The 15862-nt window shown below is 41.7% G+C and overlaps 1 pseudogene; it reads left to right on the top strand.

Annotated features, from left to right (window-relative positions):
- The first annotated feature begins 2064 nt into the window (after positions 1-2064).
- Positions 2065-15581, top strand: LOC145865988 (uncharacterized; annotated as a pseudogene).
- Positions 15582-15862: the final 281 nt, after the last annotated feature.

Genomic DNA, 15862 nt, shown 5'->3' with positions numbered 1-15862 from the left:
TGGACTAACAGTTTGAAGGACACAACTCATGTTGTTCTGGTTAAACAGTGGGGATTTTTTTTACAATTAGGAAATAATATGTCATGTTTTACTCGTACCTCAGCCAGCATTGTGAATGGTTAGGAAATAATATGTCATGTTTTACTCGTACCTCAGCCAGCATTGTGAATGGTTAAGAAATAATATGTCATGTTTTACTCGTACCTCAGCCAGCATTGTGAATGGTTAGGAAATAATATGTCATGTTTTACTCGTACCTCAGCCAGCATTGTGAATGGTTAGGAAATAATATGTCATGTTTTACTCGTACCTCAGCCAGCATTGTGAATGGTTAGGAAATAATATGTCATGTTTTACTAGTACCTCAGCCAGCATTGTGAATGGTTAGGAAATAATATGTCATGTTTTACTCGTACCTCAGCCAGCATTGTGAATGGTTAGGAAATAATATGTCATGTTTTACTCGTACCTCAGCCAGCATTGTGAATGGTTAGGAAATAATATGTCATGTTTTACTAGTACCTCAGCCAGCATTGTGACTGGTGTCTGATGCAGTGACATACTAGACCATGACAGTAAATCTAATACTTAGGTGTTTTTAGTCATCCATGAAAGGTCTGGGGTGGTTCTGTGGTTATAAGTTACTGACCTTGGAATACATTTCTGGCCATGCTGGCAGGGTCTGAATCAACCCAATGTCCACCTGGTACACTGGCAGGGTCTGAATCAAACCCAATGTCCACCTGGTACACTGGCAGGGTCTGAATCAAACCCAATGTCCACCTGGTACACTGGCAGGGTCTGAATCAAACCCAATGTCCACCTGGCACACTGACAGGGTCTGAATCAAACCCAATGTCCACCTGGTACACTGGCAGGGTCTGAATCAACCCAATGTCCACCTGGTACACTGACAGGGTCTGGATCAACCCAATGTCCACCTGGTACACTGGCAGGGTCTGAATCAACCCAATGTCCACCTGGTACACTGACAGGGTCTGAATCAACCCAATGTCCACCTGGTACACTGACAGGGTCTGAATCAACCCAATGTCCACCTGGTACACTGACAGGGTCTGAATCAACCCAATGTCCACCTGGTACACTGACAGGGTCTGAATCAACCCAATGTCCACCTGGTACACTGACAGGGTCTGAATCAACCCAATGTCCACCTGGTACACTGGCAGGGTCTGAATCAACCCAATGTCCACCTGGTACACTGACAGGGTCTGAATCAACCCAATGTCCACCTGGTACACTGACAGGGTCTGAATCAACCCAATGTCCACCTGGTACACTGACAGGGTCTGAATCAACCCAATGTCCACCTGGTACACTGGCAGGGTCTGAATCAATCTACTGCCTGATTGTTATGCAACAACACTGTTTACAAAAGCTTTGTTAAATCAGCACAACAGTTTTCAGCTGTGCTAACATAATTCCAAAAGGGTTTTCTAATGATCAATTAGCCTTTTAAAATGATAAACTTGGATTAGCTAACACAACGTGGCATTGGAACACAGGAGTGATGGTTGCTGATAATGGGCCTCTGTACGCCTATGTAGATGTTCCATAAACAATCAGCTGTTTCCAGCTACAATAGTCATTTACAACATTAACAATGTCTACACTGTATTTCAGATCAATTTGATGTTATTTTAATGGACAAAAAAAGTGTTTTTCTTTCAAAAACAAGAACATTTCTAAGTGACTCCAACCTTTTGAACGGTAGTGTTAATCATTTTAGAATAAGGCTGTAATGTAACAAAATGTGGAAAAAGTGAAGGGGTCTGAATACTTTCCGAATGCACTGTATTGTTACACCATGTAGGAGCAGTATAGACCTAGTCTGTTCATTATATACATCTGCATGATGTATTGTTACACCATGTAGCAGCAGTATGGAGGTACAGTGGGGGACAAAATTGTTGACACCCTTGATATAGATGAGCAAAAACAACTCTATAAAATAAAGAATTCAAATACTTCTATGTAAAAAAAAGGGTGAATTATATTATTGTATGCTGAAACAATTGCTCAGAGAAAGAGATTTAGTTGAACATGTTATTCTCAAAAGGTAAGGGTCTGAATTACTGCCACCCATGTTTTCAATACTCCAGCACCCTCCCCTTGGGAGGAAAACGACACTGAAATGTTTTATGAGATTAGAGTACACATTGGGTGGGATCTTAGACCCTTCCTCCATACAGAATCTCTCCATGTCCTTGATTTATTTTGTCTGCGCTTGTGGACTGCCCTGTTCAATTCAAACCACAGGTTTTCAATGGAGTTCAAGTCCAAAGACTGAGATGGCCATTGAAAATGTTGATTTTTGTGCCCAATTAACCATTTCTTCGTGGATGTTGATGTGTCTTGCTGAAAGATCCTCTTATGGCCAAGTTTCAGCCTCCTAGCAGAGAGGTAACCAGGTTTTGGGCTAAAATATCCTGGTAGTGGGTAAAGTTTATTTATTTATTTCATACAGTAATTTTTGCTCATCATTATCAAGGGTACCAATAACTAGGTGCTTATTTTGATATCTAGTTATTTGACTGAATTAGAAATACAGATGTGGAGTAGATGTAGAGTTTGCTTTAAATTCTCATAAAAAATCTGAACTAATCAAACACTTGTTGCTCTTTGTACGTGTTGATATACTATTCATATTTAATGGAGAGGAAAAAAACGTTTCCCTAAACTGCTTTATAATATTATAATTCAATGAAGAATAAAAATAGTTTTCCCTCCTCAACTGCGTTTCCTCCCTCCAGACAGCAGATGGCGATATGTGTCTTTCAGGCGATGTTTCTAGTGTGACGTATAATCTAGTGGACGGAACACTTCTTCAACAACTGCAGCCACCTCGGTAGCTCGCTAGCCGACAAAGTCTGAACATTCAAGCTGTTTGGACAATTTCGTGGTTTAATTGCCACTGTGATTTAAACATACTTATGTGGAAACAACTAACTACCGCATTTAATTTAATATTTACGTTGTAAGTCAACTAGCTGGCTGGTTAAGTTAGCACTAGTCTAGTCGCTAATGCTAACTAGCTATTATCTCTAGCTAACATCTCCGACCATGAGTTCACTAAGCTACTCTCCTCCTGTTAAAGAAGCGGTCTGCTGGACGGAGAAAGAAACTCTGGTGAAAGAGGAGGAGGAGGAGGAAGAGGAGGCTGTTACAATACAAAAACAAGTAGAGGGTGAGGCTGTTACCGTGAAAGAAGAAGAAGAGAAAGACGTTTCAGTGAAAGAAGAGGAGGAAGATGCAGTTTTTGGAGTGGAGGATGAAGTGAAAGAAGATGAAGACGTTTTTGGAATGAAAGATGAAGAGGGGGAGATTACTGTCACATTAGAGGAGGACGAAGAAGAGAAGACTGGAGAACTGATTAACACCAGTAAATACAGTGAGTACTATCATATAAAACAGGGACATTGATCTGATTAACACCAGTAAATACAGTGAGTACTATCTTATAAAACAGGGACATTGATCTGATTAACACCAGTAAATACAGTGAGTACTATCTAATAAAACAGGGACATTGATCTGATTAACACCAGTAAATACAGTGAGTACTATCATATAAAACAGGGACATTGATCTGATTAACACCAGTAAATACAGTGAGTACTATCATATAAAACAGGGACATTGATCTGATTAACACCAGTAAATACAGTGAGTACTATCTAATAAAACAGGGACATTGATCTGATTAACACCAGTAAATACAGTGAGTACTATCTAATAAAACAGGGACATTGATCTGATTAACACCAGTAAATACAGTGAGTACTATCTAATAAAACAGGGACATTGATCTGATTAACAACAGTAAATACAGTGAGTACTATCATATAAAACAGGGACATTGATCTGATTAACACCAGTAAATACAGTGAGTACTATCTAATAAAACAGGGACATTGATCTGATTAACACCAGTAAAAACAGTGAGTACTATCTAATAAAACAGGGACATTGATCTGATTAACACCAGTAAATACAGTGAGTACTATCTAATAAAACAGGGACATTGATCTTTTATTTTATTTATTTTTTATTTCACCTTTATTTAACCAGGTAGGCAAGTTGAGAACAAGTCCTTTAATTAACCAGGTATGCTAGTTGAGTAGAAGTCCTTTATTTAACCCGGTAGGCTAGTTGAGAACAAGTCCTTTATTAAACCAGGTAGGCTAGTTGAGAACAAGTCCTTTAATTAACCAGGTTGGCTAGTTGAGAACAAGTCCTTTAATTAGCCAGGTAGGCTAGTTGAAAACAAGTCCTTTAATTAACCAGGTAGGCTAGTTGAGAACAAGTCATTTATTTAACCAGGTAGGCTAGTTGAGAACAAGTCATTTATTTAACCAGGTAGACTAGTTGAGAACAAGTCCTTTATTTTAACCAGGTAGGCAAGTTGAGAACAAGTTCTCATTTACAATTGCGACCTGGCCAAGATAAAGCAAAGCAGTTCGACAACATACAACAACACAGAGTTACACATGGAGTAAAACAAACATACTGTAGAAAAAGAAGTCTAAATACAATGTGAGCAAATGAGGTGAGATAAGGGAGGTAAGGCAAAAAATGCCATGGTGGTGAAGTAAATACAATATAGCAAGTAAAACACTGGAATGGTAGATTTGTAGTGGAAGAAAGTGCAAAGTAGAAATAGAAATAATGGGGTGCAAAGGAGCAAAATAAATAAATTAATACAGTAGGGGAAGCGGTAGTTGTTTGGGCTAAATTATAGATGGGCTATGTACAGGTGCAGTGATCTGTGAGCTGCTCTGACAGCTGGTGCTTAACCTGTTGGGGATAGGGGGCAGTATTTGCACGGCCGGATAAAAAACGTACCCGATTTAATCTGGTTACTACTCCTGCCTAGTAACTAGAATATGCATATAATTGTTTGATTTGGATAGAAAACACCCTAAAGTTTCTAAAACTGTTTGAATGGTGTCTGTGAGTATAACAGAACTCATTTGGCAGGCCAAAACCTGAGAAGATTCTGTACAGGAAGTACCCTGTCTGATCATTTCTTGGCCTTCTTGATCATCTCTATCCAAAACAGGGGATCTCTGCTGTTACGTGACACTTCCTACGGCTCCCATAGGCACTCAGAAGGCGGCAAAAAGCTGAATGGTGGCTTTGCAGGCCCTGGCTGTAAAACATTAGCGCATTTTGATAGTGGTCGATCAGAGAACAGAGACTGGAGGCGCGTGCACGAGGCGACCCCATGTTTTTATTATTTCGTCTTTGAACGAAAACAACGACTCCCGGTCGGAATATTATCGCTTTTTTACGAGAAAAATAGCATAAAAATTGATTTTAAACAGCGGTTGACATGCTTCGAAGTACGGTAATGGAATATTTAGAATTTTTTTGTCACGAAACGCGTCGGGCGTGTAACCCTTCGTCACCCTTGGATAGTGTCTTGAACGCACGAACAAAACGCCGCTATTTGGATATAACTATGGATTATTTTGAACCAAACCAACATTTGTTATTGAAGTAGAAGTCCTGGTAGTGCATTCTGACGAAGAACAGCAAAGGTAATCACATTTTTCTAATAGTAAATCTGAGTTTGGTGAGGGCCAAACTTGGTGGGTGTCAAAATAGCTAGCCCGTGGCGGCGAGCTATCTACTCAGAATATTGCAAAATGTGCTTTCACCGAAAAGCTATTTTAAAATCGGACATATCGAGTGCATAAAGGAGTTTTGTATCTATAATTCTTAAAATAATTGTTATGTTTTTTGTGAACGTTTATCGTGAGTAATTTAGTAAATTCACCGGAAGTTTGCGGTGGGTATGCTAGTTCTGAACGTCACATGCTAATGTAAAAAGCTGGTTTTTGATATAAATATGAACTTGATTGAAGAAAACATGCATGTATTGTATAACATCATGTCCTAGGAGTGTCACCTGATGAAGATCATCAAAGGTTAGTGCTGCATTTAGCTGTGGTTTGGGTTTATGTGACATTATATGCTAGCTTGAAAAATGGGTGTCTAATTATTTCTGGCTGGGTACTCTGCTGACATAATCTAATGTTTTGCTTTCGTTGTAAAGCCTTTTTGAAATCGGACAGTGTGGTTAGATTAACGAGAGTCTTGTCTTTAAATTGGTGTAAAATAGTCATATGTTTGAGAAATTGAAGTAATAGCATTTCTAAGGTATTTGAATAACGCGCCACGGGATTCCACTGGCTGTTGAGTAGGTGGGACGATTTCGTCCCACATACCCTAGAGAGGTTAACGGGATTGGTTGGACAACAACCAGTGAGATAGCACGGCGCGAAATTCCCCCCCAAAAATTCTCAAAATTTTCATTCAAGTATTATACGGCATTTTAAAGATACTCTACTCGTTAATCCAACCACATTGTCCGATTTCAAAAAGGCTTTACGGTGAAAGCAAAACATTAGATTATTGTAGGATAGCACCTTAGCAACAAAAAAAAGCCATTTTCCAAGCACGGATAGCCATCACAAAACCAGATATACAGCTAAAATTAAGCACTAACCTTTGACAATCTTCATCAGATGACACTCCTAGGACATCATGTTACACAATACATGCATTTTTTGTTCGATCAAGTTCATATTTATATCCAAAAACCCAATTTTTACATTTGCGCATGACGTTCAGAAAATGTTTTCTCCCCATAACTATCGGTGAATGGGCACATTAATTTACAGAAGAACTCATAAACGTTGACAAAATGTATAACAATTTTGTGGGGGTGCTTTGCTGCAGGAGGGACTGGTGCACTTCACAAAATAGATGGCATCATGAGGGAGGAAAATCATGTGGATATATTGAAGCAACATCTCAAGACATCAGTCAGGAAGTTAAATCTTGGTCGAAAATGATTCATCCAGATGGACAATGACCCCAAGCATACTTCCAAAGTTGAGGCAAAATGGCTTAAGGACAACAAAGTCAAGGTATTGGAGTGACCATCACAAAGTCCTGACCTCAACCCTATAGAAAATTTGTGGGCAGAACTGAAAAAGTGTGTGCGAGCTATAAGGCCTACATTCTGACTCAGTTACACCAGCTCTGTCAGGAGGAATGGGCCAAAATTCACCCAACTTATTGTGGGAAGCTTGTGGAAGGCTACCCAAAACGTTTGACCCAAGTTAAACAATTTAAAGGCAATGCTACCAAATACTAATTGAATGTATTTCCTACTTCTCACCCACTGGGAATGTGATGAAAGAAATAAAACCTGAAATAAATAATTCTCTACTATTATTCTGACATTACACATTCTTAAAATAAAGTGGTGAACCTAACTGAGCTAAGACAGGGAATATTTACTAGGATTAAATGTCAGGAATTGTGAAAGATGTAGTTTAAATGTATTTGGCTAAGGTTTATGAAAACTTCCGACTTCAAATGTATATTGCAATATATTTCAATCTCTTTTTCCATTTTTAAATTAAATATTACTTCTGGCAACCCGCCTCACCCAATGTGATACGGATCTGCTATTTTTTTAGACCTTATAGCTAGAACCTCCATCAGAAGCTAGCCATCAGAAGCTAACCAGCTAATTAGCTACTAGCTATTTAGTCCTTGTTAGCCACTGCTAGCGGACCATTACACCGGATAATCGCAGCTAGCTAGCTGCTACCGAGTGGCCCAGCCCATCTCCCGGCCTGCTCAGTGGACTCTATGATCACTCGGCTACACAGCTGATGCCTCCTGGACTCTTCACTAACACAACTAGAAGCCACTACATCACCGGATTCCTGCCGTAAGCTCTGGACCTTTGCACCGGAGTGGCTATAGTGGCTAACACCCTTGTCCCGAAGCTATCACCAGTTAGCCTTGAGCCAGGTGCATCTCCCGGCTAGCAAACAAAATTACTCCAGCTACAATACCTCTTTTGCCAATTGGCCTGGACCCTTTGTTGACATGGAGCCCCGACGATCCATCACGACTGGTCTGCCAACGTAATTCCGTCCGATGTGCCCTCAACCGGCCTTTGCCAGACGTCGGTGTCCCGAAGCTAGCACCAGTTAGCCTCAAGCCAGGCGCGTCTCCCGGCTAGCATAGTAACGACTACCTAACGGCTTCCCTGGTTCATATATTGCTGTTCACTGGACCCTATGATCACTTGGCTACATAGCTGATCCCTGCTGGACTGTTCATTAATCACGGTACTCTGTTTTGTTTATCTGTCGGCCCCAGCCTCGAACTCAGGCCCTGTGTGTAGTTAACTGACCCTCTCTGCCCATTCATCGACACTTTACCTGTTGTTGTTGTCTTAGCTGATTAACTGTTGTCTTACCCGTTGTTGTCTTAGCTAGCTATCCCAATCAACACCTGTGATTGCTTTATGCCTCGCTTTGTCTCTCTAATGTCAATATGCCTTGTATACTGTTGTTTAGGGTAGTTATCATTGTTTTATTTTACTGCGGAGCCCCTAGTCCCACTCAACATGCCTCAGAGAGCTCTTTTGTCCGACCTCCCACACATGCGGTGACCTCACCTAGCGTAACTGGTGCCTCCAGAGATGCAACCTCTCTTATCATCACTCAACGCCTAGGTTTACCTCCACTGTACCCGCACCCTACCATACCCCTGTCTGTACATTATGCCTTGAATCTATCCTACCACGCCCAGAATTCTGCTCCTTTTATTCTCTGTTCACAACGCATTAGACGACCAATTCAGATAGCCTTTAGCCGTACCCTCATCCTACTCCTCTGTTCCTCGGGTGATGAAGAGGTTAACCCAGGCCCTGTGTGCCCCCAGGCGCTCTCATTTGTTGACTTCTGTAACCGTAGAAGCCTTGTTTTCATGCATGTTAACATAAGAAGCCTCCTTCCTAAGTTTGTTTTACTCACTGCTTTAGCACACTCCACCAACCTTGATGTCTTTGCCGTGTCTGAATCCTGGCTTTGGAAGGCCACCAAAAATTCTGAAATTTCCATCCCCAGCTACAACATTTTCCGTCAAGATAGAACTGCCAAAGGGGGAGGAGTTGCAATCTACTGCAGAGATGGCCTGCAGAGTTCTATCATACTTTCCAGGTCTATGCCCAAACAGTTCGAGCTTCTAATTAAAAAAATTAGCTCCCAGCTGTACCCAGCTGTACCCTGGACACCATATGTGAATTGATTGCCCCCCATCTATCTTCAGCATTCGTTCTGTTAGGTGACCTAAACTGGCATATCCTTAACACCCCTGGCCATCCTACAATCCAAGCTAGATGCCCTCAATCTCACACAGATAATCAAAGAACCTACCAGGTACAACCCTAAATCCATAAACATGGGCACCCTCATAGATATTATCCTGACCAACTTGCCCTCCAAATACACCTCTGCTGTTTTCAGTCAGGATCTCAGTGATCAATGCCTCATTGCCTGCATCCGTTATGGGTCCGTGGTCAAACGACCACCCCTCATCACTGTCAAACGCTCCCTAAAACACTTCTGCAAGCAGGCCTTCCTAATCAACCTGGCCCTGGTCTCCTGGAAGGATATTGACCTCATCCCGTCAGTAGAGGATGCCTGCTTGTTCTTTAATTATAATTTCCTCACCACCTTAAATAAGCATGCCCCTTTCAAAAAATGTAGAACTAAGAACAGATATAGCCCTTGGTTCACTCCAGACCTGACTGCCCTCGACCAGCACAAAAACATCCTGTGGCGTACTGCACTAACAGCTCCCCACCCCCCGCAGCTACTTCCCCAAGCCTCCCCAGCTTCTCCTTCACCGAAATTCAGATAGCTGATGTTCTGAAAGAGTTGCAAAACCTGGACCCGTACAAATCAGCTGGGCTTGATAATCTGGACCCTCTCTTTCTAAAATTATCCGCCGCCATTGTGGCAACCCCTATTACTAGTCTTTTCAACCTCTCTTTCGTATCGTCCGAGATTCCTAAAGATTGGAACGCTTCTGCGGTCATCCCCCTCTTCAAAGGGGGTGACACTCTAGACCCAAACTGTTACTGACCTATATCCATCCTGCCCTGCCTTTCTAAAGTCTTCGAAAGTCAAGTTAACCTCTTACATCTAGACGTTCCGCTAGCGGAACAACTGCTCCAATATCCAATGATGGGCGTGGCGCGAAATACAAATTCCTCTAAAATCCGAAAACTTCAATTTTTCAAACATATGACTATTTTACACCATTTTAAAGACAAGACTCTCGTTAATCTAACCACACTGTCCGATTTCAAAAAGGCTTTACAGCGAAAGCAAAACATTAGATTATGTCAGCAGAGTACCCAGCCAGAAATAATCAGACACCCATTTTTCAAGCTAGCATATAATGTCACAAAAACCCAGAAGACAGCTAAATGCAGCACTAACCTTTGATGATCTTCATCAGATGACACACCTAGGACATTATGTTATACAATACATGCATGTTTTGTTCAATCAAGTTCATATTTATATCAAAAACCAGCTTTTTCCATTAGCATGTGACGTTCAGAACTAGCAAACTAGCAAACTTCCGGGGAATTTACTAACAATTTACTAAATTACTCACAATAAACGTTCACAAAAAGCATTACAATTATTTTAAGAATTATAGATACAGAACTCCTCTATGCACTCGATATGTCCGATTTTAAAATAGCTTTTTGGTGAAAGCACATTTTGCAATATTCTAAGTACATAGCCCGGCCATCACAGGGCTAGCTATTTAGACACCCGGCAAGTTTAGCCTTCATCAAAATCAGATTTACTATAAGAAAAATGGTCTTACCTTTCCTGTTCTTCGTCAGAATGCACTCCCAGGACTTCTACTTCAATAACAAATGTTGGTTTGGTCCCAAATAATCCATCGTTATGTCCAACAGCGGCGTTTTGTTGGTGCGTTCTAGACACTATCCGAATGGTAAATCAGGGTCGCGCGCATGGCGCATTTCGTGACAAAAAAATTCTAAATATTCCATTACCGTACTTCGAAGCATGTCAACCGCTGTTTAAAATCAATTTTTATGCAATTTATCTCATAGAAAAGCGATAATATTCCGACCGGGAATCTGCGTGACTGTAAACAGAGGGAAAAACAGAAAGGCGGGGGCGGCCAGTGCTCGAGCCTAAGCCCTTTGTCCTCTGATAGACCACTTAGCAAAAGCGCTCGTGTGTTTCAGCCAGGGCTTTGAATTACGTCATTCAGCTTTTTGCCGCCTTCTGAGAGACCATGTGAGCCGTAGGAAGTGTCACGTTAGAGCAGAGATCATTTGTAATGGATAGAGATGGCAAACAAGTTCAAGAAATGGTCAGACAGGGTACTTCCTGTACAGAATCTTCTCACGTTTTGGCCTGCCAAATGAGTTCTGTTATACTCACAGACACCATTCAAACAGTTTTAGAAACTTTGGAGTGTTTTCTATCCAAAGCTAATAATTATACGCATATTCTAGTTTCTGGGCAGGACTAATAATCAGATTAAATCGGGTACGTTTTTTATCCAGCCGTGAAAATACTGCCCCCTAGCCATAAGAGGTTAACAAACAGATCACTGACCATTTTGAATCCCATCGTACCTTCTCCGCTGTGCAATCCAGTTTCCGAGCTAGTCACAGGTGCACCTCAGCCACGCTCAAGGTACTAAATGATATCATAACCGCCATCGATAAAAGACAGTACTGTGCAGCCGTCTTCATCAACCTGGCCAAGGCTTTCGACTCTGTCAATCACCGTATTCTTATCGGCAGACTCAATAGCCTTGGTTTCTCAAATGACTGACTCCCCTGGTTCACCAGCTACTTCTCAGACAGAGTTCAGTGTGTCAAATCGGAGGGCCTGTTGTCCGGACCTCTGGCAGTCTCTATGGGAGTACCACAGGGTTCAATTCTCGGACCGACTCTTTTCTCTGTATATACCAATGATGTTGCTCTTGCTGCGGGTGATTCTTTGATCAACCTCTACGCAGAAGACACCATTCTGTTTACATCTGGCCCATTCTGTTTACACTGTGTTTGCAAACCTCCAAACGAGCTTCAATGCCATACAACACTCCTTCCATGGCCTCCAACTGCTCTTAAACGCTAGTAGAACTAAATGTATGCTCTTCAACCGATCGCTGCCTGCACCCGCCCATCCAGCATCACTACTCTGGACGTTTCTGACTTAGAATATGTGGACAACTATAAATACCTAGGTGTCTTGCTAGACTGTAAACTCTCCTTCCAGGCTAATATTAAGCATTTCCAATCCAAAATGTAATCTAGAATCGGCTTCCTATTTCGCAACAAAGCCTCTTTCACTCACGCTGCCAAACATACCCTCGTAAAACTGACTATCCTACCGATCCTTGACTTTGGCGATGTCATTTTCAAAATAGCCTCCAACACTCTACTCAGCAAACTGGATGCAGTCTATCACAGTGCCATCCGTTTTGTCACCAAAGCCCCATATACCACCCACCACTGGGACCTGTATGCTCTCGTCGGCTGGCCCTCGCTACATATTCGTCGCCAAACCCACTGGCTCCAGGTCATCTATAAGTCTTTGCTAGGCCGCCTTAACTCAGCTCACTGGTCACCATAGCAACACCCACCCATAGCACGCGCTCCAGCAGGTATATCTCACTGGTCATCCCCAAAGCCAACACCTACTTTGGACACATTTCTTTCCAGTTCTCTGCTGCCAATCACTGGAACGAATTGCAAAAATTTCTGAAGTTGGAGACTTATATCTCCCTCACTAACTTTAAGCATCAGCTATCTGAGCAGCTTACCGATCGCTGCAGCTGTACACAGCCCATCTGTAAATAGCCCATCCAACTGCCTACCTCATCCCCATGTTTTTATTTACTTTCTCTGCTCTTTTGCACACCAGTATTTCTACTTGCACATCATCATCTGCACATCCATCACTTCAGTGTTAAATTGTAATTACTTCGCTACTATGGCCTATTTATTGCTTTTCCTCCGTACTCCAGATTTTTCTATTGTGTTATTGACTGTTCGTTTGTTTATCCCATGTGTAACTCTGTTGTGTTTTTGTCGCACTGCTTTGCTTTATCTTGGCCAGGTCGCAGTTGTAAATGAGAACTTGTTCTCGACTGGCCTACCTGGTTAAATAAAGGTGAAATAAAAAATAAAATCTTAACTTTATTGACAACACCCAAATGGATACTGTCATTAACACGGTTCTTCAATAATTACACACAATTCATAATACTGTAGCAAATATTATATTAAACAGGACATTCAAATGAGCCTTACAATTATAATCCAAAGTAGTGTGAAATGTACTCATAAGCAACCTGGAAATGGAGGTTACTCCCCTGAGTTTTCCCCCATTCACTTTCAGAATACATTGTGAAAAACTAAAATCTTTGCTCACCATTTTTGCTCCTGGCAGATATACTACATCCATAACTATCGGTTTCTTCATTAGCAGGGAGGAGTTTCTGCAATCAAATTGCCCTCGTGCTGCAATTTTAGCAAACACAGAAAGGGGCCTATATTGGAGACCAATTAGTCGTCTGGCACACTGCTTAGAGTTTCAACAACATGAATAACTTATTTCTAGCCTACAATCATCGATGTCACTACTAATGTGAAAAGAAGACAAAATATGACTATTCCTACTCATTTTAAGACAATTGTCAAATAATTTTAACATTCATTACAGACGTCAATTGTTGTACAACATCATGGCTACTCTGTAGGCATCACCTTTTACAGTGGATTTCCGCTGTTGTGGGCCTTTAATCATCTGTCTGACTTTGTTGTTCACACAGGAGAGAGACGTGACTATCGTGGATCCTCTGGGGAGCCTCAACAACCTCGTGATGCTGAAGAGGCAGAGAAGAGTCTCTCCAGATCAGAACACCTCAAGAAACACCTGCAGACATCCACAGGGAAGAGAACTCACTGCTGCTCTGACTGTGGGAAGAGATTCACCTCATCAGGCATTAAAATTCATCAGAGAACACACACAGGAGAGAAACCTTACAGCTGTGATCAATGTGGGAAGAGTTTTACTTCATCTGGCTCTCTGAATCTACACCAGAGAACACACACAGGAGAGAAACCTTATAGCTGTGATCAATGTGGGAAGAGTTTTGGTCAATCTTGCCATCTGACTCAACACCAGAGAATACACACAGGAGAGAAACCTTATAGCTGTGATCAATGTGGGAAGAGTTTTGGCCAATCTTGCCATCTGACTCAACACCAGAGAATACACACAGGAGAGAAACCTTATAGCTGTGATCAATGTGGGAAGAGTTTTGGTCAATCTAGAGAGCTGACAGTGCACCAGAGAATACACACAGGAGAGAAACCTTATAGCTGTGGTCAATGTGGGAAGAGTTTTGGTCATTCTGGACAGCTGACAGTGCACCAGAGAACACACACAGGAGAGAAATCTTACAGCTGTGATCAATGTGGGATGAGTTATACTACATCTGGCTCTCTGAATCTACACCAGAGAACACACACAGGAGAGAAATCTTATATCTGTGATCAATGTGGGAAGAGTTTTGGTCGATCTTGCCATCTGACTCAACACCAGAGAATACACACAGGAGAGAAACCTTACAGCTGTGATCAGTGTGGGAATAGTTTTACTACATCTGGCTCTCTGACTTTACACCGGAGAATACACACAGGAGAGAAACCTTGTAGCTGTAATCAATGTGGGAAGAGTTTTACTACATCTAGCCAGCTGACTTTACACCAGAGAATACACACAGGAGAGAAACCTTACAGCTGTGATCAATGTGGGAATAGTTTTACTACATCTGGCAATCTGACAGTGCACCAGAGAACACACACAGGGGAGTAATCTTATAGCTGTGATCAATGTGGGAAGAGTTTTGGTCAATCTAGCCAGCTGACATTACACCAGAGAACACACTGTATTGTATATATACAATAAATGTATTGGAGATGAGTTTTGTTTGGGCTCGTTCCAAGGGGACGAGAGTTCTAGAAGCTAGTGAGTTTTAGGATTCTATAGAAAGAGAAAGGATAAAAAAGTATGATTGTATATTATTATTTAGAAATACGTGTAGCCAGTAGACACCATGTTTATATTGTAGAAGGTGAAGCTTTGTAGATGATTAAGTGAAATGGAAGTTGTAGAGATCTGAATGATCGGCTATGAAAAGCCAACTGACATTTACTCCTGAGGTGCTGACCTGTTGCACCCTCGACAACCACTGTGATTATTATTATTTGACCCTGCTGGTCATCTATGAACATTTGAACATCTTGGCCATGTTCAGTTATAATCTCCATCCGGCACAGCCAGAAGAGGACTGGCCACCCCTCATAGCCTGGTTTCTTCCTTGGTTTTGGCCTTTCTAGGGAGTTTTTCCTAGCCACCGTGCTTCTACGCCTGCATTGCTTGCTGTTTGGGGTTTTAGGCTGGGTTTCTGTACAGCACATTGAGATATCAGCTGATGTAAGAAGGGCTTTATAAATACATTTGATTGATTGATTGTACAACTGAATACATTCAACTGAAATGTGTCTTGGGTGCACTGATTGGTGTCACCTCGTTAGTCAGTATGTGTTACACCTGTGCTGGCTTGTCCATCTCGTTAGTGGGAAGGTGTTTCACCTGAGCTGGTCCAGGTTCTATTTAAGAGTGTCTGGCCCAGTGCTCCAGTTGTCTTGATACATGTGGAGAGTCAACACCTTTAGTTGCTCCACCTTTTTGGTTTACTTCCTGTCTTTAAGTTTGGTGTGGGTTTTTCTTTTGTTTTCCTCTTCTTGGGCAGATTTAGTGGGTCTCATGGTGGGTGTCTTTTAGGTCCCAGTTGTTGTTACTAGTCAACTTCCAGTGGACACCCCCATAGTGTCTTTCAGAGCCCCTCCTAAAAAACAAGTTATATTTTGGGTTGGATATTGCATCAT

This window comes from Salmo salar, unplaced genomic scaffold (genome assembly GCF_965601325.2).
Source record: "Salmo salar unplaced genomic scaffold, fSalSal1 ptg000117l, whole genome shotgun sequence".
NCBI classification, from domain to species: domain Eukaryota; kingdom Metazoa; phylum Chordata; class Actinopteri; order Salmoniformes; family Salmonidae; genus Salmo; species Salmo salar.
The sequence above is the reverse complement of the archived record's forward strand: the minus strand, read 5'-3'. Positions and strand labels throughout refer to the sequence as shown.